Raw genomic sequence first — 24,223 nt, forward strand, 5'->3', positions numbered from 1 at the left:
ACATAGAGAATCAACTAGAATAAAAGTTGAAGGTGGTAGAATTCCTTCCTGGCTCCATTCCCTCCATGTAATTCCTCTGAGTGCTTGCTTTATTGATGCAAACAGGGGCTTGGGGCATTTCCTTTCTTGGTTGGAAATTTACTGGAGAGAACAAAATGTACAAAAGAAAACATGCTTCTAAGTGACTATTGACAATATCCATATTCATTACCCCCAGATTATGTTAATCAAAGAGAGTTTTGGAAGCTTATTGCTGTTGTCTTTCCAAGATGAGCAATAAATGTGTGTAGTGCTTTCTCTAGCACTTTAATTCAAGTTTCTCAAAATACTTCACAGCTATAGCTAAGGAAGGCTTGCAGGGCCCCTGGGAGAAGGGAGTCATCATTGTGGTGTTTGCCGACATGCTTGAGGGTTCGGTGGGCTCCAAGTATAATGACAGAAAGAGCAGGTTTGTGTGAGGATGAGAATAATTATGGCTTGGAAGTTCACCGTCTAGGTAGGATTGTTGAATTAGGTTGGAGCCTGCGTTCGGAGGCGAAGACAGGAAGGAAACGAAGGCTAACAAAACAGTAAACAGCCTCAAATCATTCCTGCCTGATTTTGCAAATACGCTAAGGGATTACAAAAATCCCTTCCTGACACTTCCCATGAGGTGGTGTCCAGCCTTTGCTGGAACATCTGGAGCAGCAGGAACATTGGCTGGTGGAAGCTGCCCCTTCACGTGGTTGAACAGTTAGGATTGCAACAAAATTCTTCTAATCGATGTCCCTAGGCAAAAGGAGGTTGCAGTTGAGAGTGCCAGGTTTGATGAGCCCTTCCAGGTGACTGCAGGATCTGAAGGAGCCTTCTGAGGCCCCGCCCCCAACTCCTGTACCCTGTGTCGTGTGCTAGCCCTCCTCCCCACCAGCCCCGCTGCTTCTCCTCTGGGCTGAGCTCCTGGCTCCTGGTTAAGAACCTAATTCAGGAGCCAGGTCCCCTGGGTTCAAAGTCTGGCTCTGCCCTTACTCGCTAAGAGCCTCTCCATGCTTCAGTTTTGCCATCTATAAAATGGGCAAATAAGGGCGCTAACCAGCTCACAGGGCTAGTTAGGAGTGAAGGAGCTAACGTGTGTGGAGCTTTTAGCACAGCGTCTGGCGTACGTGACTGCCAGGAAGTGGCAGCCTGCTAGCATCACCCTCCTCTGGCCGATGACCAGGTCTTTTTGTCCCTGACTGCTGACACCCCCTCCCACCTCCCTAGGCAGCTCTAAGAGGGTCCTTGGCCTGCTGCCCAGCCCTTAACCAGGGCTCTTCTCTGCTGAAGCTCCCCTGGATTCTGTGGCTGCAGACTGTACACCCTGGTATTTCACTCCTAGGTGTCCATGCTTGCCTTTTTCATGCTTTTAGGGAAGGGCTTTCTCCTTTCCCGTGTTTTGTTATCTAAAGGGGTATCCTCAGCCGATTTGCTTGGACCTTTGGATGTTATATCTGCTCTCATTCCTTTACACCCTTGACTTTTCTGCCCCAAATGCACACACACAAAGGTGGCTAGGGCACGGTGGATTCACCTGTAGTCACCACCCTACCCCTGAAAGCACGACCTCCTTTTGACTTTCTTGCTTGTGGCTTACGGTGGCTCACTTAGCCGGAGCCTTTGATGGCAGATTCTCTGCTGAGGTCCTGGCTTCTGTTGCTCTTCTGTTTCTTCCAAACTTGCCACTAATGGCTCTAAGTTCGTATCCCAACTGTGGAGTCACTTGCCTATCAGTCACTATGATTTTACACGGGGTGGCCAGACACAGGTCAGATATATGTGAATCCCAGGGTCTGCGGCGTCCGAACAGAACACCCTAGTAAATTGAATTGAGATCTATGTCCTGGTAAATTTCTCCTGTTGTCCCCAGTTTTGTTCTCTGTATCTGTACTGATTAACAGGGCTAATCTGTTTATAGGAAAGTCTTCAAGTTTTTGAAGGGAACTAACATATCGCTTGGAGTCTTATCTTCCCCAGACTAAACATCTTCAGTTTCTTCAGTGATCAGCAGTGTCTCACATGGTATGGCTTCTAGATCAATCACATTCTGATTTGTACTTCTTGGGCAGGCTGCCGTTTATCATGGTGACATTTTTGAACCATAAAAGAGTGGTAAGGGAGATGTTTTTGATCAGTCTGGCCGTGTGTGTGTGTGTGTGTGTGTGTGTGTGTGTGTGTGTGTGTGTGTGTGTGTGTGTGTGTGTGTGTGTGTGTGTGTGTGTGTGTGTGCGCGCGCGCACGCATGAACCTCCTAAATCATACAATGCTGGTGCCTGACAAATTCACTCAGATGTACAACTGGCTTTAAAACCAGGGTTCCTGATTTTCAGATTGCCAACCTTCCCAATTATGTCTTTGCTAAGTGTTTGATTGAGATCTCAGACACAGCTGGCTTTGTTTTGCTTGGAATGTTTTTTAAAGGAGAGTTTGAATCTATGACAACTGAATAGCTATGCAAAAGAGGTGGTACCATTTTGGCTTCCTTTACAAAGCTTGCTATTTCTTTTTCTGTTTCTAAAAAGTTATTGACTGTGTTAATCAGCTTTTGCTGCAGTAATAAGCAGTCTTAAATTTCAATATGTTAAAACAATGACATCTATCTTTTTTCTGATACATATTTTAAAATATACATTTATTCTTTTAAATTGATTTACAACGTTGTCTTAGTTTCAGGTGTACAGCAAAGTGATTCAGTTGTATATATATATATATATATATATATATATATATGTCACTTTCTCCTCCAACACCCAGGCAGGGAGGATATCCCCACCTGACATCATCTTCCCCTCCCTCCTCCCCCTGACGTCACGCCAGTGCTCTTCCTACTGCTCCATATTTAAGAAGGTGGACAGAGCTACCTCCATTTTCTTTGTATGCTATCACAGTCATGCCAGGCTTGGGGTGATCCCCAAAGGAAAACAAGGCATTTACCTAGTTGTCTATGTGGTAATGTTCCTTTAAAGGAGCTGAGGGTGTTTAATGTTCCTCAAAACTTTTCCTATTGACTTGGCTTCAGTGGGAATTCCTTCATCCTAATTTGGAGAAGCAAGAGTCTTGTAGGAGTCTAATCAACACTTTTCATTATTAACCAGCTGGCTTCCTCAGTATCGCCCAGGAAAATCCTTAAGTAGATACATCCCTGCAGCTTCTCTCCCTGCATATGCTAAATAGAGTTGCCCACATGAGAAGCTCCCTCACAAATCCATAACTGCAATTTGGATACCTTTGTGCCTTTGGGGTTGGAGCCCATATTTGAAACTCCTTTTGTGTTCCCTATTCACTGTGTCTTAACCCATAGCCAGGCCTCTTTGTACTTTGATTCAGTTATTCTGTAGATTCTTGTCTCTGAGATTCCTTCCAGTGCCCCCAAAGGAAATTTCTACTATTCTAAAGAGTCTGCATTTTAAGTCAGATAATTTCAAGCAGATCCTTCAAATCTTGATAATGGCCGCTTGTATGTGATAGAACAATAAACAGACAAGTGGACAGATCTTAATTTTATCGATGTAGGTTATTATACACGCCTCATGAACTTTCGGTTCTCAGCAAAGCCTGACGCCACATACCCAACCCCTCTTTACTCTGGGTTTGTACTGTTTTCAATACACATCATCTGCTTTAATGGGTTCAGAGCACCTACTAAATGTCTGGCATCGTGTGTGCAAGATGCAGAGACAGAAAGAGGAGGAAGATGCCCCCCTTGTTCTCGGAGCTCCCAGGCTGGCCAGGAAGACAGGCCTGACGACGAAGTCAACACTGACTACCAAGATTTTACTTCTTAGCCTTTGCTTCTTGCTTCTTTCCCCATCTTTGCCTCCCCAAAGCTATCCATATTTTCATGTTCTTTTGGCACTCAGCTCATATCTCATCTGTCATTAAATGTATGTTAACCACTTGGGGCTCCTCTTCTCTGATTTCCCCCAACTCAGCATATGTTAAGTTGTGTCTTGCCACAGATTGTTATACACCTGAAGGCCTGGATCTCTTTAAAGCCCCCCAGATGGTTTTGTCTTGGAAAGAAAATAAAATCCAAGTTCCTTACAATGGCCTATAGGGCCGTAAGCGGCCTGGTGTCTACTTCCTCTCAGAGTTCATTGCCTGCCACCCTCCCTTTTGGTCCACTGACCTCCTCTCCGTTCTTGAAACACACTAAATTCTCTGTTGCTTCAGGGCCTTTGCACTTATTTCCCCTACCTGGAATTTCCTATCTCAGGTCTTTGCATGGCTTTCTTTTTCTCCTGATTCCAGTCTTAGCTGAAATGTCACCTCTGCAGAGAGAAGCCCTCCAGGATCATCTGGGCTAAAAGTAGCCCTGGTCTTTCAGACTCTTTCTCTCAAGTTCTGTCGTCTATCTCTCTATCTGTCTTTCTGTCCTCTACTTACGTATTTATCCATCCATTTATTTTTGAGTAATTTATCCCTACTTGACATTTATTTAGTTATGTTTTCATTGTCTGTATCCTTTCTCTAGACTGTAAACCTCTTGAAGGTATGGATTTGTCTGTGTCGGTCTTTCTCGAATCCCCAGGGACCATAGCAGGGACTGGCAAACAGTAGGTAATCAACAGTTGTTTGTAGAATGAAGATTTTTCCACAGCTAAAAAGAATATTTGGCATAAAATATTTCTTTATAAAAGATATAATTTACAATAGGAGTTTGTAATAATCCGTGTTCTCTTGAGACATCTATTACAGTGTAAGATGACTTCCTTTGTTGAGTACCCTTTGTGCATAACATCAAAGAACACAAAACCTCAGAAACCATTTAATTCAAGTCTCAGATTTTACAAATGATTAAACTCGTTGACTGCCTTCACAAATCCCTTTGGAAAACCAAATTATCTATATTACCTAGTTATAAATAAATTATATTTCTGTGTTTTTGATCCTTTAATATTAATTAAGTCAAGGGAAGACTGAATTAAAAATCCACAATATTATAATATTAAAATATTTAACATGGGCTTCCCTGGTGGCACAGTGGTTGAGAGTCCGCCTGCCGATGCAGGGGACACGGGTTCGTGCCCCGGTCCGGGAAGATCCCACATGCCGCGAAGCGGCTGGGCCCGTGAGCCATGGCCGCTGAGCCTGCGCGTCCGGAGCCTGTGCTCCGCAACGGGAGAGGCCACAACAGTGAGAGGCCTGCGTACCCCCCCCAAAAAAAAAAAATTTAACATTAAAACATTAACGTCTAGTTAAGGTTACAGGTGTACTGTTTGGTATAGGTGGTTCATGTACAATAGCTCCTTGGAGACTTCAAACAGTCTTTTACTCAATCAGAGCAGTGAATATCTCATACATATAGAGTATGCACCATAGAAGAGAAGGTATAATTTTTAGTTTGCTTCATTGCTTTTTTTTTTTTTTTTTCCTTCATCTGGGAGGAAAATAGTTGAGCACTTTGACAGCCTGGAATTTAATATGTTTTTGAAAAATGGAGATCACTTCGCCCTGTGGGTATACTGTTCATTTCTAGCTTCTGAGTCTGCTTGGAAGATAGCACCCACTCAGGGTTCGTGGATCTGCAGGCCCTTGGGGTATACTCTGGATCCACAGCCCAGAGACCTCCTCTCTGGAGGCAGGTTTCTTTCCTGACTATCCGCATGTCTGTTCATTAGGAAATCTGAAAACTGGGAGAGCACATTTCAATGCCAACAGCACTTAACTCACAGAGGAGTGCCAGATTCCATTTGGGGACTTTTAAATGAATTTACAACCTACAAGCTATTTGACTTAAAAGTGCTTGCTTCCAAGCTGTTGAGTTAAAATTTTTGTAAACTGCAAGTTCTTGAATTCAAATGTATTGCTCATAGAGCACATTAAATAGCAACTGTTAATGCAAATACAAATATTCAATAATATGGATCAAAGAAATGGGTCAAAGAAATGATACTTCAGTACACTGACGGTGGGAGTGTGAACTGACATAAATGTTTTTGGAAAATAAATCTATCATGTGAAAATAATCAGGTGCAAAAAAGTTCTTTTTTTTTTTTTTTTCAAGGGCCATTGCAGTATCATTTATAGTGGTAAAAATTGGAAACAATGTAAATGCCAAAAATAGGGACAGAGTTAAATGGATTATGAGGCATTCAGAGAATAAAATTTTAAGCATCCAATAAAATATTGTTCTATTACTCAGAATATATTAATTTAAAACAACTATAACAATAATAAAGGATATAAACTGTACAGTGTACGATTTAATTTCATTCTCTTCTGAAGGCAGAGTGTTAAAATGTTAAAAGGAGGGATCAGTAGGTGGTAGAATTAGGAATGATTTCTATTTTCATCTTTTCTGTGGTCAGCATGTATCTTTTTTTTAAATCAGGAAAAAATGTTTAATTGAAAATCAAAACAGCCTGCTCCTGTTCCTGGCAATGAAGATATATCCTTGGTTTTTGTAGTTATGTCTCCATGCATCTCCATTATGGGGAACTGTTTTAGGATCTGTTTCCCTCATGGAATTAGATTAGCCAATATTATCATTATCACTCTTTTCACTTTGGAGATAGAATTTTCAGAGAATTTCCAAGGAAAGCTCCGACTTGGTTACAGAATCATCCCTACACAGCAGATTGGAATTACCGGGAGCCTGGAGTCAGGGTTCTCCCAGTTGCCACACAAAGCTCAGGCCAATACAGGAAGATAGAATCTGCCCCCAAAGCAAATACCTCAGTCCTATGACCCTGGCTTCTCTTAGATTGGTTTTCTTTCTTTCCAGGTTGACTATCCCCCATCCCCCAAAGGCAGCTAATTCTGATAATTTCTTGGACTGTTCTAAGAATTCGAATTATTCTCGATAGTTTCATCTTACAAAAGAAACAAGTAAAAACACCCCTCCTCCCCCAAACTGCCGTGCCCTCTTTAGGTATTGCCACACTTCAGCTATTGTCCTCCAGGCTGTCTCCACTTCTTCATATCTTGTCAGTCGTTGGCCTTCTCTGTTCTGCCTTCTGTATGTTCCCTGCCACCAAAAGTGCATTGCTGAAATAATCAGTGGCTTCTGTGTTGCTAAATCCAATGGACATATTCTAGCCCTCATCTCCCTCCCTTGGCCTGTCAGAGGCATTCAACACCGTTGTTCACGTCCTCCTCAAACACTCTTATTTCATCTTATAGCAGTGAGAGCCATGGGTTGAGTGTAGTAGTGTGCAAGCTTGATGGTGACCTCCTATTAGGAATAAGCTATTGTGATTTTCTTCTTCTTTAGTGTAATGGGATTTTAAAAGGAAGAACGCATCCTCTAGAAGATCTTCACTGCTGGTACATTTTTAGTCCTTAATATGGGGTCTACTGTTAAATGGAATCATAGAATGATATTTACAAGTAACCATGTATTGGTCAGTGTGAGTCAACATCAAGAAACCATTATGCCACGATGCTGGAATGTCTTGGCTGAAAGAATGATTTAGAAGGGGAAAAGACACCTTTCATTCAACATGACAAAGAAATTTGAGAATCTACTTAACAAATATAAACAAGAATAAAAATATTCCTGAGGTAGAGGATTAGATGGTTTACAAACTTTCAGGTCCATCTGGGCTATTGGTCATCCATGCACCTTGACCTGTACTTGGAACTGATGTGTCTGAGACTGTTGCCCTCTCTGAGATCTGAAGCTTGGTAGAAAGTGTAAAGTCCCTTTTCCAAGCTAGGCTGGTGGACCTGCTGCCCTGGAGCCTTTGACCTACACCCTTTCCCCGGAAGACGCCAGCCCAGATGTGACCTACTCTCTTCTCTGTCTGCCCCAGAAGAGAAGGCCATGGTGTCTGGTGTTCAGACCCAGCCCCAGAAGACCCATTTCACTATATTCTGCATCAATGAGATACATAAAGAAGTACAGTCTCTCTAGCACCAAGCCAGGTAGGGTGGGTCAAACTGTGTCATATTTTGACAACTGATGAGTATCCCAACAGATGAGCCTCTGTGTTCAGAGCCAGGTATTGAGAACACTTAGTTGGTCTCACCTGTCATAGGCAAAGGCTGAGAGTGTAATTCCTTCCTGTCTGTGGTTTGCATCTGACTAGGACCCCATTCTATTTAGTTAGTGAAAATCTCCAAGTAAAAAGGGGTGAGCTCCCCTTGGGACACATAAAAGGATTAAAACAGCCCCCTTGTTATTTTGAACTCTGGATTTCATTCTGTTGCAAATGGATATAGGTAAAATAGACAAAAAAGGGAGTCTTTTATTGTGAGGCTAAAAACGGGGAGGTCATATGGTTATATGTCTAAAATGCAAGTCATAGTGCTTAAAAAAGAGGGTCTTCCCTCTCTGCTTTTTCTGTTCATCACATGTCAGGTAGAAATATTTGCCCATCTCCTTCTGTGTGCCAGATGCTGCCCATATCCTATCTTGGGTAACAATTCACTTATAGAATAGCACCACTTATATGATGCTTACTATGTACCAGGCACAATTGTAACTGATTTATATATATATATATATATATATAATTCTTACAACAGCCCTGTGAGGGAGATTTATTTTTAACCATCTCTAAATGAAAGATGAGGAAACTGAGGTACAGAACAGTTAAGGCATTTATTCAAAGTGGCACAGCTACTAAGTGGCAGTTATGGGATTTGAACCCAGGATTTGTATCTCCAGAGCAGTGGCCCATCTAGAGCAGCAATGTCCAGCAGAGTCCTGTGGTGGTGAAGTGTTCTTTGTGATGTCTGGTATGGTAGCTATAACCTCACGTGGCTATTGGGCGTTTGAAATGCGGCTAGTACAGCTGAAGAACTGAATTTAAAATTTTATTTCATTTTAATGATTTAAATTTAGATAGCCACATGTGGTTACTGGCTATTATACTGGAAAACATAGCTGTAGAACCTGTGTTTAATAACTTCCAAAAAACATCAGAAAGGTGGTGGTATCCTTTCCAGAAGAGGACAGTGAGTGTCAGTAAAGCTGAGGATTTATCCGAGGTTCTGAAGCCGGAACGTGGAAGAGCCAGGCCGCCAGCCTCTAAAACCACGTGCTGCGGTCACCAGAGATACACCCCCGCCTCTGACCCCCATCCACTCTCCTGGCTCTTCATCTCTTTCCAAACCGGATCAGAAAGCCTATCTTTCTTCCTCCACCCTTATCAAAGAGTCTCTCTTTCCCTTCCTTCATTATTAATGCCGTAACAGTAGAACGGCACTTTGAGACAGAACGTCATGCTACGTGTTTGGGGGGTGTGGCATGGCCCTGCAGAGTTTCACTGACTAAACTGGAGCAGCTTGGTAATAAGTAGTGTACTCATTCTTAACATTCGTAAGGGCTTACCTCAAATTATTATTTTGTTGTCTCTTTCTTCTTGATTATTCCTCCTTTCAACCCACCCTAATTCTTTTACCATTGGTAACAAAATATATGCCCCTAAATCAAAACAGCCTTTGGTTAAAAGTACTAAAGTTATATTAACCTCCAGCTTTGCTCTTTAATTTGAACTCCTCACCCACCCACGAAGAAAAACACCCCAAAACAAAACAGAACAAAAACTTCTTTCGGTTAGGTTCCCATTAGCTAATAGTATTATTAAAGAAAAGATAGACAATCATGTATGATTTGGGAGACAGTCATGTTTCTAAAGCATAGTTTTGAATAAACCAACTTTATGTTGACCCATGGTGAGCCAAGCACCGTGTCTTGTACCCAGTAACCTCTCAATAACTAATAACATTTCATTGATTTGCCTTCCTCTACGTTACTTTAGTGACTTAGGACTTATGTGAATAGGAAACCCCACTTTAACTATTGGGCATGAACAGAGAAAACAGAACTCTATTCAATAAAGAAAGCCCAAATTCAAATACTAGTGCACCCAGGTCCCAAGCACCCAGGCAATCCTTTCTGGCACCAGAAGAGAAGAAATGCTGTGACTTCTTCAGGTAACAGTCTGCCCATCTGATCACAAAATGCGATCGCTATCTTATCTGGAGACAAGACTCATCCAACTCCCAGACAGGAGGCAGAATCTAATGTTTCCTGGTGGGGAGGGGCAAGCCAGTATTTCCAATGACCTGGAAAGTAGGAGTTCGTTGGAAAGCAGCTTGAGAAGAGACTGAGGAGGACTCTTTTAGGACATTGAGGTACGGGGAGGAAGGGCATCTGTGTTTGAGTCTCCTTGATGCTTCCTGTTCCCCTGTGACATACCCTGGACTCGGTGGATCTCAAATGATGACTGAGTTATGCAACTACAGCCAACCTGATGGTACTTAAAAATTCAGAGCGATGACGTCAATTAGTGTCCTCATTTCCACTGACTTCTTTAGAGGGAACAAATTCACGTGGTAGTACAAATAGAGAAGGAGAAAGGGATAAGGCGTTTTATAACTTCTCAAGATATGAAATCTAGCATTGTACTTTGAAACGGAAGCTTTTTCTATTCCCAGCCAGACCTCCAAGCCACCTCCGGGAGCAATTCCACTGTCAAACCATGCTGTTTCCTGGTGTGTCCACCAATAAAGCAATCAGAGGGGGGCCCCCTCACACTGATACTCAGCTGGCTCTAGAAGGTGATTTGGTTCAGGCTTTTACTTGTCAAATCATTTTTTTCTGCCTAAAGGCTGGACTTGAACTAGTATTGTTGGTGAGAGCTGTAGCACCATGAATAATACCACATGCAGGTGGATGATACACAGATCTCCCTGGCCTTTCATGTTAGACCCCCAGACATTCTCAGCCTTAGAATCTTTTAGAACAATTTGAGTCACCTGGGGAGCTTCAAAAACTAACAATAGCCAGTTCCACTCCCAAGAGATTTCTATTTAATTGGTCTGAGTTGGGAACCTGGCATCAGTGATATGGGGGGATCCCTGGTGATTCCAATGCACTAAGACCCTGGATGAAGCAACTAGCAACCTCAGGACATCAGAACCCTGTCCTGCTCCTTCTTCTATCTCCTGCGGTGACTCAACAAGCCAGATAGAGTCGGTTCCACTTTCTGAAGTGGAGGGTTTTGTTTTCTTTTATGAACGTGATAATATTTTCCATCTCCTGGAAACAAAACAATATATACCTATTATAATTTCAATTTAGAGAGATCTAAAAAAGAAAGTTAAAACTACTACTATTTCTTTTTAACCACACACACATGCATGCACACATATGTATATATTTTTACAAAATTGAGACACTATTTTATGATCTTCTTTCACTTAGTGTATCAGAGATATCGAGACGGTTAATGTAGATGTACATCATTTTAAAGAGCTGCAAAGATTTGCTCATTTTATGTGTACAGACATTCCCCAACTTACAATGGTTTGACTTATGATGGTGTGAAAGCGATACACGTTCAGTAGAAATCATACTTCAACTTTTGAATTTTGATCTTTTCCTGGGTTAGCGGTATGTGGTACAACACTGTCTCTTGATGCTGGGCAGTGGCAGTCAGCCGCTGTGTAAACAACTGATACACTTACAACCATTCTGAACCCACATAACCATTCTATTTTTCACTTTTAGTACAGTACTCAATAAATTACATGAGATATTCAACACTTTATAACAAACTAGGCTTTGCGTTAGATGATTTTGCCCAACTGTAGGCTAATATAAGGGTTCTGAGCACTTTTTTTTTTTGGCTGCGTTGGGTCTTCGTTGCTGCACACGGGCTTTCCCTAGTTGTGGTGAGTGGGGGTTACTCTTCATTGAGGTACGCGGGCTTCTCATTGTGGTGGCTCCTCTTGTTGCAGAGCATGGGCTCTAGGCGCGCGGGCTTCAGTAGTTGTGGCACACGGGCTTCAGTAGTTGTGGCTCGCGGGCTCTAGAGCGCAGGCTCAGTAGTTGTGGCGCACAGGCTTAGTTGCTCTGCGGCATGTGGGATCTTCCCGGACCAGGGCACGAACCCGTGTTCCCTGCACTGGCAGGCGGATTCTTAACCACCGTGCCACCAGGGAAGTCTAGTGTTCTGAGCACATTTAAGCTACGCTAGGCTAAGCTGTGATTTTTGGTAGGTTAGGTGTATTAAATGCATTTTTGACTATGATGGGTTTCTTGGGATGTAATTCCATCATAGAGGAACATCTATATTCAACAATTAGTTTAATCTTCTTTTAATAGAAATTTAAGCTCTTCTCATTATTTTCCTCTCATAAGCAATGCCACAGTGGATATATATTTTGCAGACATTTCCATATAATCCCTTACCCTAAGTTCCTAGCAGTGGAGTTGCCAAGTTAATTAGGTATGCATCTTTTACGTTCTGGTGCCTTTGCCAGATGGTCCTTTCAAAAGATTGTGGCACTTTACACACTCCTCAGTATCATATGCCTGTACCCATTTCCCGCCAGTATTAACAGCTTCTGAAATTGGCAGTTCCCATAAAATAAAAATTTGCATCAGTAAAACTTGATTCAGGCTGCATTTACAGAGTGTCTAATGTGTACTGGGTGCTAACAATACCAAGATATATAAGCCAGAGTTCTTGCCTTCTCCTTCCCAGTGCTCCTGGGTACATACATGTATGTAAATATCACCTGGGCATCTTGTTAAAATGCAGTTTCTGCCTCGGTAGGTCTGAGATGGGGCCCGAGATTCTGCATCTTAGAAGCTTTCAGAAAATGCCTCTGCCTGTGCAGTTGGTCTGCATCTAGCAGCAAGACTCAATCCCACCTCTGGGCCTTTGCAGTAGCTGTTCTATTTACCTGCTTTGATCCTCCCCACTCTTTGCTGAGGTCAGTTGTTCCCACATCTGGCTGCACATGAGAAATCACCCAGGAAACTCAAAAAACCAAAAGCACAAACACAGCTTCTCAGGCTTTTCCACATCTCTGGGAGTGGGGTCTAAGAATCCGTATTTCAAACAAAATCACAGACCAGACTCTTGAAACTTCTGGTTAGGTTGCTCCTACTGACCCCCAGGCCTCACCTGAGCATCATTTCTGATCTATGAATGAGTTTGGTCCTATCCCCCACCTCTATAAGCTGTTATAGCACCCCACACTTCTCCTTTTGAACACTCCATGGAGTAAATGAATTAATTGTGTCATTATTCATTAGAGTTTGTCCCTTTTAGTCTCTGAGTTCCATGAAGGCAGAGCTGTGTCTGTCTTGGGCACTGTAGTGTCCCCAGCACCAAGCCAGGACTTCTGGCAACACAGGAATGGATACATGAGTTGACATTCCTTGCAAAACACTTTGTAAATATTTTCACATTCAATTGTCGTAAGTCCGTAAGGCAGGAAGGTAAGGCATTAATATCCCTAAACTAAAAATGAAAAAAAGAGGTTTAGAGACATAAAGTGACTTGTTAATGATGACACAGCTTAGGTCCAGATTTGGACATTGGCTTTCTGTCCCTTCTCTGCCTCTCCAGGCTGTTCCTCTACAGGTTTTATACTCAGCCAGAGCTGAGGAAATTTGTTTAAATGTCCCCAATGTGACACTTATTTAGGATTTCAGAAATTAAGAATACTAACAGTTATCCCCACCTGACATCCTACAGAGGGGCACTTGGCTTGAAGAGTGACATGAAGATTGCATCCTTTGAGAATAAACAATGGTGCCTGTGGTCACTTCCACACTATACTTTAAAACATGAGCAGGGGAGAAAGCATATGTAGATCAATCAGGAAAAATCACCTTACCCCAAACCCACGGAGGCATGGGGAGTCTGAATGAGAGCAAAGATAGAAAAGCAATTTAAGCTTTTTGCAGGAAATCTTTTAATTGCAAGGGCAGAGGCCTAATGGGTGAAGGCTTCAATGAAGAAAAGAGGAAGATCTTGGGTTATAATTAAATGATGGTTGTGACTGGGTATGTGTGTAATGAGGGGTTGATTTGAAAATAGGTCAAGGTCCTCAATTCTATTAGCCTCAGTGCCAGCTTTTTTATAGCACACATTACATTATTAATGTGATGGGGAATCATACCCATTCCTATACTGACATGAAATTCATAGGTAATATAATTAACCCACAAACATTATTTAAGAAAAATCAATATAATGCCCTCATAGTATGAAGAACTAGAAGGCAATTAATTTATAATAAAAATGCTCTTCAGACTGTAAATGCTCAAGCACAATATAATGAAGCACACTTGCATCTATGCCCAGGGTGATCTCAGCAGCCACAGGTAACAAAGTTGTGGGCTGTTGGTGATCCAGATACTACCGATGAGGGTTTGTGAGTGAAGCGATTTTCTGAAAACTTCCAAATTAAACCTAATACCACTTGCCCTTGATTTGTATGTTAGTTGCCTTTCTGAAAAATTCAGCACATATAAATTTTTAAAATTGAGGTATAACTCACCTGTCATACAATTCATTTTTAAAATGTATGATTCAGTGGTTTTTAGTTGCATACCCATCACAGTTGTCTAATTTCAGAACATTTTATCACCCCCAAAAGAAACGCATACCCATGAGCAGTAACTCCTCATTGCCTCTTCCCCCAACTCCTGGAAACCACGAATCTACCTTCTGTCTCCATGGATTTGCCTTTTTCAAGTATTTCATATAAATGCAATAATATATGTGGCCTTTTGTGTCATAAATTTCACTTATAATGTTTTCAGAGTTCATCCATGTTGTATCATGTATCAGAATTTCATTTATTTTTGGGGTTGAATAATAGTCCATGGTATGGATATACCACATTTTGTTTGTCCACTCATTGGTTGATGCCATTTTGGTTGTTTACACTTTTTGGCTATTATGAATAATGTTGCTGTGAACACCTGTGCACAAATTTTTGTCTGGACATATGCTTTCAAGTCTGTTGGGTATATACTAGGAGTGGAATTGCTGGGTCATATGGCAACTCTATGTTTAACATTTTGAGGAACTGCCAGACTGTGTTCCAAGGTAGCAGCAGCATTCTACTTTCCCACCAGCACATAGGAAGTTTCCAGTTTCTCCACATCTTCATCAGTACTTGTTATAGTCCATCTTTTTTTTTTTTTTTTTTTTTTGCGGTACGCGGGCCTCTCATTGTTGTGGCCTCTCCCGTTGCGGAGCACAGGCTCCGGACACGCAGGCTTAGCGGCCATGGCTCACGGGCCCAGCTGCTCCGCGGCATGTGGGACCTTCCCGGACCGGGGCACGAACCTATGTCCCCTGCATCGGCAGACGGACTCTCAACCACTGAGCCACCAGGGAAGACCCTGTCCATTTTTTTACTACCACCATCCTAGCGAGTATAAATTGATATTTCATTGTGGTTTTGATTTGCATTTCCTTAATAACTAATGCACATCTTTTCATGTGCTTATTATCTGTTTGCATATCTCCTTTAGAGAAATGTCTACTCAAATCCTTTGTCCATTTTAAAATTGAATATTTGTCTTTTTATTATTGAGACCTAAGAGTTCTTTATATATTCGGAATACTAGATCTTTATCAGATATATAATTTGCAAATATTTCCTCCTATCCTGTGGACTGTCCTTTTACTTTCTTGATGGTATCATTTACAATGCAAAAATTTTGGGTTTGATGTAGTCTAATTTATCTATTTTTTTTTTATTCCTTATGCTTTTGGTGTCATATCTAAGAAACTATTGCCTAATCCAAGGTCATGAACATTTATACTTATGTTTTTGTCTAAGACTTTTATAGTCTTAACTCTTACATTTAGGTCTTTTTTTGATCCATTCTGAGTTAATTTTTGTATATGGTTTGAGATAAGATTCTTTTATATACGGATATCCAGCTGCCCCGGCACCATTTGTTGAAAAGACTATACTTTCCTCATTGAGTTGTCTTGATACCCTTGTCAAAATCATTTGCCCATAAATGTAAGGGTTTAATTCTGGGCTCTCAATTCTGTTCCATTGATCTGTATGCCTGTCTTTATGGCATATATAAAATTTATGCATAGTATTTCCATGTAAAATGGTATTATGTTCTGGGCTCAGACAATTGTCAACAGATTTTTCACCTGTATGTTTGTCCAGTGGGGCATTTGTAAGTCATGTGAGAGGCAGGGCAATTCTTCCTTCTGTGAGACTATGCTGCCCATTGCAGTACATCTAGCATTATTAGCCCCTGCCAACTACATGCCAGTGCGCCCTCCAGTCATTTTGACAGTTAAAATGTCTCATAACTTTCTAGAGTATCCCTCAGGAAGCAATATTCCCATTGAGAACCACTTCTCTAAAGGCACCTTCTGTACCTTCAGCCTTTTTCCTTCTCTGCCTCTCCAGCCCATCTCCCACACGGCTAAAATATGAGTCTTTCCAGGTTATTCCTTGCTCAAAAGCTTTTAATAGCTCCTTATGCTCTGTGAAATGAAGTTCAAGTCTTCCAGCATAGCTCATCAGCTCGATTACCCTCCAGATCCCTGTCCTGCACGCCACCTGGCCTACGGAACTGGCCTTGCCACTACTCGCTGCCCCTGCATTGCGCACACTGACAGCTCTTAGGAAATCACATTCATTTTCCAGAACCAGCTCTATCAGCTCCTCTGGAAGCCTTGTGGGTCCCCTCTCCAGCTGGCGGTGCCCTTCCTTGAGTTCGCAAGGAACATGCTTAGACTTTGGGCTTTGTTCATCTTGGCATCTCTGGTTCCACTTCAGTCCGAAGCACACTGCCTGGTACACTGTTGGGATCAGTGAATTTTGTTGCAAGAGTGAATCCTCAGTACTCCCGTAAGTTCTTTTTTTTTTTTAACATCTTTATTCGAGTATGATTGCTTTACAATGGTGTGTTAGTTTCTGCTTTATAACAAAGTGAATCAGTTATACATATACATATGTCCCCATATCTCCACCCTCTTGTATCTCCCTCCCAGCCTCCTGCCCCCCAATCCCACCCCTCTAGGTGGTCACAGAGCACCGAGCTGATCTCCCTGTGCTATGCGGCTGCTTCCCACTAGCTATCTATTTTATATTTGGTAGTGTATATATGTCCATGCCACTCTCTCACTTCATCCCAGCTTACCCTTCCCCCTCCCCGTGTCCTCAAGGCCATTCTCTAGTAGGTCTGTGTCTTGCGCCTAGGTTCTTCATGACCTTTTTTTTTTTTTTTGAGTTACTTCACTCTGTATGACAGACTCTAGGTCCATCCACCTCACTACAAATAACTCAATTTCATTTCTTTTTATGGCTGAGTAATATTCCATTGTATATATGTGCCACATCTTCTTTATCCATTCATCTGTTGATGGACACTTAGGTTGCTTCCATGTCCTGGCTATTGTAAATAGAGCTGCAGTGAACATTTTGGTACATGACTCTTTTTGAATTATGGTTTTCTCAGCGTACTCCCCTAAGTTCTTATTCCTCAGGAAACTAACTGCTCTGTTTCTCCTGAGGCATTGATTAGCTTTGCAGCTCATAAAGATTTATTATCACTTATTTACACATATACCTTTATTTGAGAAGACAGACAGGGGTCTGTATGTGTAATTCAAGAGAGTAAGGAAAGGAAGCTTCCAGGTAAAAATATCAACTTCATCATCATCATCATCATCAACAACAACAACAACAATAGAAAATCTTCCAAATGCTAGAAATTCTATGATGGGGCAAAGCCTTTTTGTTCCATTAGGAAAGAGGCGGTTTAATACCCAAATGCCCCATGTGATATATTCAAGGAAAGTGGAAATGTCTGATAGAAAATGATTAGAAGCTATGGAGAGATGAGGAAGCTCTGGGGAACTAAAAGCAGCCAGAGTGCAGGGAACAGTTGGAAGAATAAGTTTGTCTGAAGTGGCAGCTGCTGTGTTTAAATTACTTATTTGCAAACATTGGCACTAGAGTCAACCCTGGACACCAATTCTCCTGCTACTGCTCTGATGCCCAAGCCACTGATAAAAGTTTTTTTTTTTTTGCATGATTTGACATTTTTAAATGATTTTTTTCATTCCAAAATTAACACACACTATTTGGAAAAATCATAAGAAGTATGGTTAAATAAAAAGAAACAACATCCATCACCATGAATTCCACTGCCTACAGACGGCACTGTGAACATTCTGGTGCACATGCTTCCAGTAACTTTCCCTCCGGTGTTTTTAACCCCTCTGTGGTGTGACTTTGATAGTCAGTCATTGGGGAAAACTGCAGATTTCAGAGCTAAAAAAGAAAAAAAAAAAGAGGACAAGAGCAAGAAGAGGATAAACTCTTCTCCTCTGTCCAAGGATTGTGCTGGGCATGGCTAGGAGTGATTAGAGTATTGATTGTATTACATGTTGCACTGCACAGCCGTGACGTCAGCAACACAATTCAGAATGACCAGAACGAAATTAACCATGAGTCAGTTGGCAGCTCCTGGCTTTTTAAGCTAAGGAGAAATGATTTTTGTCGGGGTTTATTGATTCGGTATTTTCTCTTCTATGCCTATGTTTCATTTGTTTAGTACAAAATCCAAAGGACTACGTTGAAACCGCATTTTAACTGACATTCAGCATTTTCCTCTCCACAAACGGGCAGCACTAAGCCTGTGCAATGTCTCTGGCACAGCTCCCCTCCTTCCCACAATCCTCATGCACTTCAGCCTTCATGAGCCACGGCTGCCCTAACCACTTCTGACAACCAACTGGCTTCTGCTTTCAATTCCTTCCTCTCTATCTTCTGCCCCACGGCGGATGCTGCTCCTAAAGCCCAGCCCTAGTTATTACATTTTTGCTCAGAAACCTTTAACAGGGTCCTGATGGGAAAGGAATGAAGTTCAGGCCCTTAGCAGGTTATTTGCCCAAGTCTGCCTTTCCAGCCTACTATTCTGTTACTCTCAGATGGCTCCAGTGGAAAGTAATCTTGGAAGAGGCTGCCAAGCACTTTGAAAAAATATTGCTTGTTCAGCTAATTATGAAAGTAATAACTGCTCATTGTAGACAATTTTGAAAATGTAAGAATAAAGAGGAAAAGAATCATTGCCCATATCCCACTGCCTAGAATTAGCCACTGTTAACATTTTGGTGCAAAATGTTCCAAGTTATGCTCAAACTGTACATACAATATAGGATTCTGCTGTTTTCACCTCTTATTATGTTACGGACATTTGCTCAGATCATTAAATAGTCTTATAAAATATGATTTGAATGGTTATTCAGTGTTTCATGATATAGTTGTGCCATAATTAACATAATCATTCATCTGTTGTTGGTACTGTTAGACATTTAGGTTCCTGTCAAGGTTTTACTCTTATAAATAATGCAAAATGAACTTGCTTGCATATACATTATTGACCACATTTTTAATATTTGCTTAGAAGAGATTCCTAGAGGATGGCAACTTATAACCCTTCTGCCTATTATTTTAATAATTGGCATATTTGTTTTATCTCCTTTACTAACATGTGTCTACCCTGTGCGAGCTGGCACAAAGTTCTGCCTGAAGTGGGTGTACTATAACTGTTGGTTGAATTAAAAGACAGTTCACCTCCCTGGATCTCAGTTTCTTCATTTGTAAAATGGAAGCATTGAATTATATTATTTCAAGGCATGCCATTCGAAAGTTTTTGTACCTTCAGACTTTAGCTAATAACATATATTTAAGATATGATATTCATAAATAGTTGGGATCACAGCCCATTTCTCATATAGATAACTAATGTCCCATGGGGCTCAGGACAGCCTGCAGCCTGTATAAGGACTGGGGTTAGATGCCGGGAGGCAGTATGGCAAGTTGGGAAGTCCGCAGGATTGCATTCCCTTAGTTCTGGCTTCCGTTGCTCATCTGGGTGCCCTTGGGCAAAGCAGCTTTGCCTCTCTGGATTTCAGATCTTCTTTTGTAAACACTATTAATCATCCCTACTTGGATGTGAGGACCAAAAGGGATAATGTATGTAGGACTCCTTGTAGGGGTGGGTTTTAATTGTCATGCTATTTTTGTAATACACATTTCAGTGAATCACTTAGTGCCCTGGATGATGCCACACAAGTTTGATATAACAGGGTTGCTCTTCAAGGAAGACATTAACCCTCTTTTTCAACATCAGCACAGTAAATGGTGAGTCACCACATGGGAAAAAATAGTCAAAATGGCTGGATTAACACATATTTTATATTTATAGTAGAAAAGTGCACACTTTGGAATGAAACATTTCTGTGTTAACAGTTTGTCTCTACCCCATAGTAGTGCATGGTCTTGCGCAAGTTACTCCAGCCCGCCAAGCTGTGCAAACTGGGGATAATCACAGCACCTACGTTACAAGGTGGTTGTGAGCAATTCTATAAAATGATGTACGTGAAGTGCTTAGTACAGTCCAGGCACATTGGAAGTACTAAAGAAACAAACCCAGGGACTTCCCTGGTGGCGCAGTGGTTAAGAATGCACCTGCCAATGCAGGGGACACAGGTTCGAGCCCTCCTCTGGGAAGATCCCACATGCCGCGGAGCAACTCACCACAACTAGAGAAAGCCCGCACGCAGCAACGAAAACCCAATGCAGCCAAAAATAAATTAATTAATTAATTAAAAAAGAAAAAAAGAAAGAAACAAACTCACAAACCAAACCTTTTATGATTTATCATATCATGGCTTCAGGCCAGGAAGTTTTCAATCAGCCTTAATTTGTCACTGTTCCTGAGTTATGTAATTCCATATTGATTTTAAGAACAGTGCCTCTGGAGTTGCCTAATTTTGTTACCTAGAATAGTTCAATCCTATTTATCAAACTCTAACCAAGTGCCGATTCTGTGTCAGACTCCGTTCTGGGTGCTGAGGCCGGAAATGAAGCGGTGGGACCCTTTGAGCCCGTGTAGTGGAAGTGGCCTTGGGTTGGGAGACATAGGTGGGAAGGAAGTAGTAAGACCTAGTGGATAAGAGTGGAGACCTGGCATCTGACCACCTCCATTCAAATCCCAGCTCTGTCACTGATCAGCTGTGTGACCTTGTAACTTGAGTTCTCCACATCTTGGTTTGAGTTTTTCCTTTTGTAATATGGGGGTAATAATAGCATCTTCCCTAAAAGTGCTGTTGTAGGGATTAGATGAGATGCTCCATGGAACTTGCTTAGAAAATGCAGGACTTACAGTAAGCATCAGTAAATGTTGTTTAATTACTATCTGTTGAGAGACAATAGTGAATTCTGAATTCTTGTCCTCTCTTCCCCACTGAATAGTTTTATAATCTTGGGTAATATTCATGTCTCTGAATCAAAAGGGAAGGAAGGGGGTTACTGTGTTGGCTGGGCTGATTGGTCCTGACAGCCAAGGGGAAATTGGGTTGTACTACACAATGGGGGCAAGAAGGATAAGTCTGGAATACAGGGAGGAGCTCCCCTAGGGCATCTCATATTACCTTGTCCTGTGCTCAAGTCACTGGGAAACTGCACGAACCCAATTCAGGCAGAACTGCTGGGAACCTTGGTATTCTCAATTTAGAAAATAAAAAGGCAGGGTGGGAGGGATTAACTGCTTACGTTCCCTTTCAGGTTTACAATTCTCAAGTTCTAAATCCCCATTCTACTTCTAACTTGCTGTGTTTTGTACACTGAGGTATCTGGGCAAATAGCCAGTTTTATTTTCAGATCACCATGGTAGATGTGAGTAGCTCAGTAATAAGACTGTGTGGCTGAAATTCATATAGGGAACACACCCACTTGGTATGGAAAATGTCAAATGACAGAGTTAAACATGATGTTTTTCTTATAATGTCATTCTCAATGGAGAATTACAAAGTTGGATTTCAATGACTGGGCTTGTTCACTGGCTATAAATATAAGGTTATAGTATAAGAATGGCTTGTTTAATCTTCTCCTTACACCTAAGCAGAAGGGGTGGCAATTCCTTCCTGTTATAATAGTGCTTAGTCCTGATATAAATTGTTCTCCCTGTGTGTGGCCCTGTTCAGCTAAAGGATGTGAGCTGTTGATTTTCTTTTTTATTGGGGTATAGCTGTTTTACAGTGCTGTGTTAGTTTCTACTGTACAGCGAAGTGAACTAGAGTTCCCTGTGCTATACAGCAGGTTCTCATTAGTTCTCTATTTTATACATATTAGTATATATATGTCAATCCCAATCTCCCAATTCATCCCACTCCCCCTTTCCCCCCTTGGTGTCCATATGTTTGTTCTCTACGTCTGTATCTCTATTTCTGCCTTGCAAACAGGTTCATCTGTACCATTTTTCTAGATTCCACATATATGCATTAATATGTGATATTTGCTTTTCTCTTTCTGACTGACTTCATTCTGTATGACAGTCTCTAGGTCCATCCACATCTCTACAAATGACCCAGTTTTGTTCCTTTTTATGGCTGAGTAATATTCCATTGTATATATGTGCCACATCTTCTTTATCCATTCATCTGTCGATGGGCATTTAGGTTGCTTCCATGACCTGGCTATTGTAAATAGTGCTGCAGTGAACATTGGGGTACATGTGTTTTTTTGAATTATGTTTTTCTCTGGGGAACTGTTGATTTTCATGCTAGTAACTGCCTGGCTAAATGACGGCCCTGGGAGGTTTATATAGGAGTCTAGTTGCATGAAAGTCTGTTTCATAAAAACCACAAGTGACATATAGTGCTTTCTAAACTTGTACCTCACAAAATTACTAATTAATGTGTTCCTACCAATTGCTAGTATTAATGCTGATAAAGGGCCTGTTGAAACAGAACATTAGTGATTTCACAGGGTTGTTTCAATTTTTAAATTTGTTCAGGGGGAGAAGATAGAATGCAATTCTTTTCTCTTTTAGAAAGGTGGAATGTCATTAATTCAAATTGATTTCTTAAGTGATTGTAAGATTCTCTTCCGGGTACCAGAAAAGATCTATTTCTCTCAATCAGTAGAAATACAGTAGAACTGTATTTCTGATTTCAGAAATACAATGTTACTCTTTTTTTCTTAAAAACTTTACTATAAAATTGATAACTATCATTGTGAAGAATTTAGAAAGTAGGAAGAAGATTATAGTCTTCCACCTTAACATGCCTACCATTAGACCAGTTTAAAAATTGTTTTCATGTAAGGGATGTAGCATTCACAGAGTAATTTTTTGTTCCTTCCTTTTCTCTAGCAAAAAATTTTTCACCCCTGAACACTCATTAGGTTGCTTGACTCAAGAATGGGATATTGATTAATCCGTGTTCTAGCTGAATGCCACAGATTTTTTTTTTTAAATTACTAATTCTAATACCTGGGCTATAAAACAAGCAAATAGTTTCAACTGACACATGCGGAGTTTCTCCCCCCATCCCCCCTCCCCTCTTGAATTTGGGAGGCCAGACTATGGTTGGCTTTATTAGGTGAGATTCCAGTCTCACACGGTGTGTAATTAACAACCAAATCGAACTGAACCCTTTCAGTCCACTGGCATTTCAGAGGTGAGAAGGACCAGCTCAGTCTCTGCCAACTTTCTGGCCAAGCTGAGTCATTCACTGGGACCAGGAGCTTCCTTCCATGACACAGCACCTGTGGCTGTAGCTGCTGGGATCTCCAGTCTCTGAAGAAACAAACACGGATCGGACTGGGCTAGTCAAGGTGTGCGAGAGCCCTGCCTAGGGTACCTGATGGTCTCATCCCTCATCTCTCTCTGTAGGACTGTGACCTCCAAAATTCCACTCTCTCTTTTTTTAAAAACTATTTTCTCTTGGGACTTGAGAATTCTTTTCTTTGACAATGGCCGCATTGCGGAGCATGCAGGATCTTATTTCCCCGACCAGGGATCGAACCTGTACCCCCTGAATTGGAAGTGCAGAGTCCTAACCACTGGACCTCCAGGGAATTCCCCCTCCACTCTCTCATGAATTGTTAGGAAGACTTTTCTCAAAGCCCCCAACCTCAGTGAGGCCATCTTGCTGCTCTGATACGGGACTAGGCACAGTGCCTCAAATTTTAAAACAAAACATAAAAATTTTAAATTATGAAATACTTCAGACATATGTAAAAGTATAGAAAGCAATATGATAGCCACTCCTATTTAACCAATTTTGCTATAGGTCTCTCTTTCTGAAAATAAATCAAAGGTACCAGTTAATAGCCAAGACTCTCCTATTTCATCTCTTCCCTCTTTTTCCATAGAGGTAACTACTATCCTGGAGATAGTACACATCATTCCCATGGATGTTTTAAACATTTTTTTTTTAACCACGTAAGTTGTATTCTTATAGATTATTGTGTTGTCTGTGTTCGAAATGTTTAAAAATCGTATCAACTGGCTTTTGCACTTAAATTTTTAATTTTGAAGTTGATCTGTCTCTATGTCTAGGTAATCTATTTTCACTCAGGTGTAATAATCTTACTGTACAAATCTACTAATTTATTTACTCATTCTCCTAATGCTGGCAGTTTAGTTGCTCCTCTTTTTTCACGAATGCAAACC

Source organism: Tursiops truncatus, chromosome 4 (assembly GCF_011762595.2).
Source record: "Tursiops truncatus isolate mTurTru1 chromosome 4, mTurTru1.mat.Y, whole genome shotgun sequence".
Taxonomy (NCBI): domain Eukaryota; kingdom Metazoa; phylum Chordata; class Mammalia; order Artiodactyla; family Delphinidae; genus Tursiops; species Tursiops truncatus.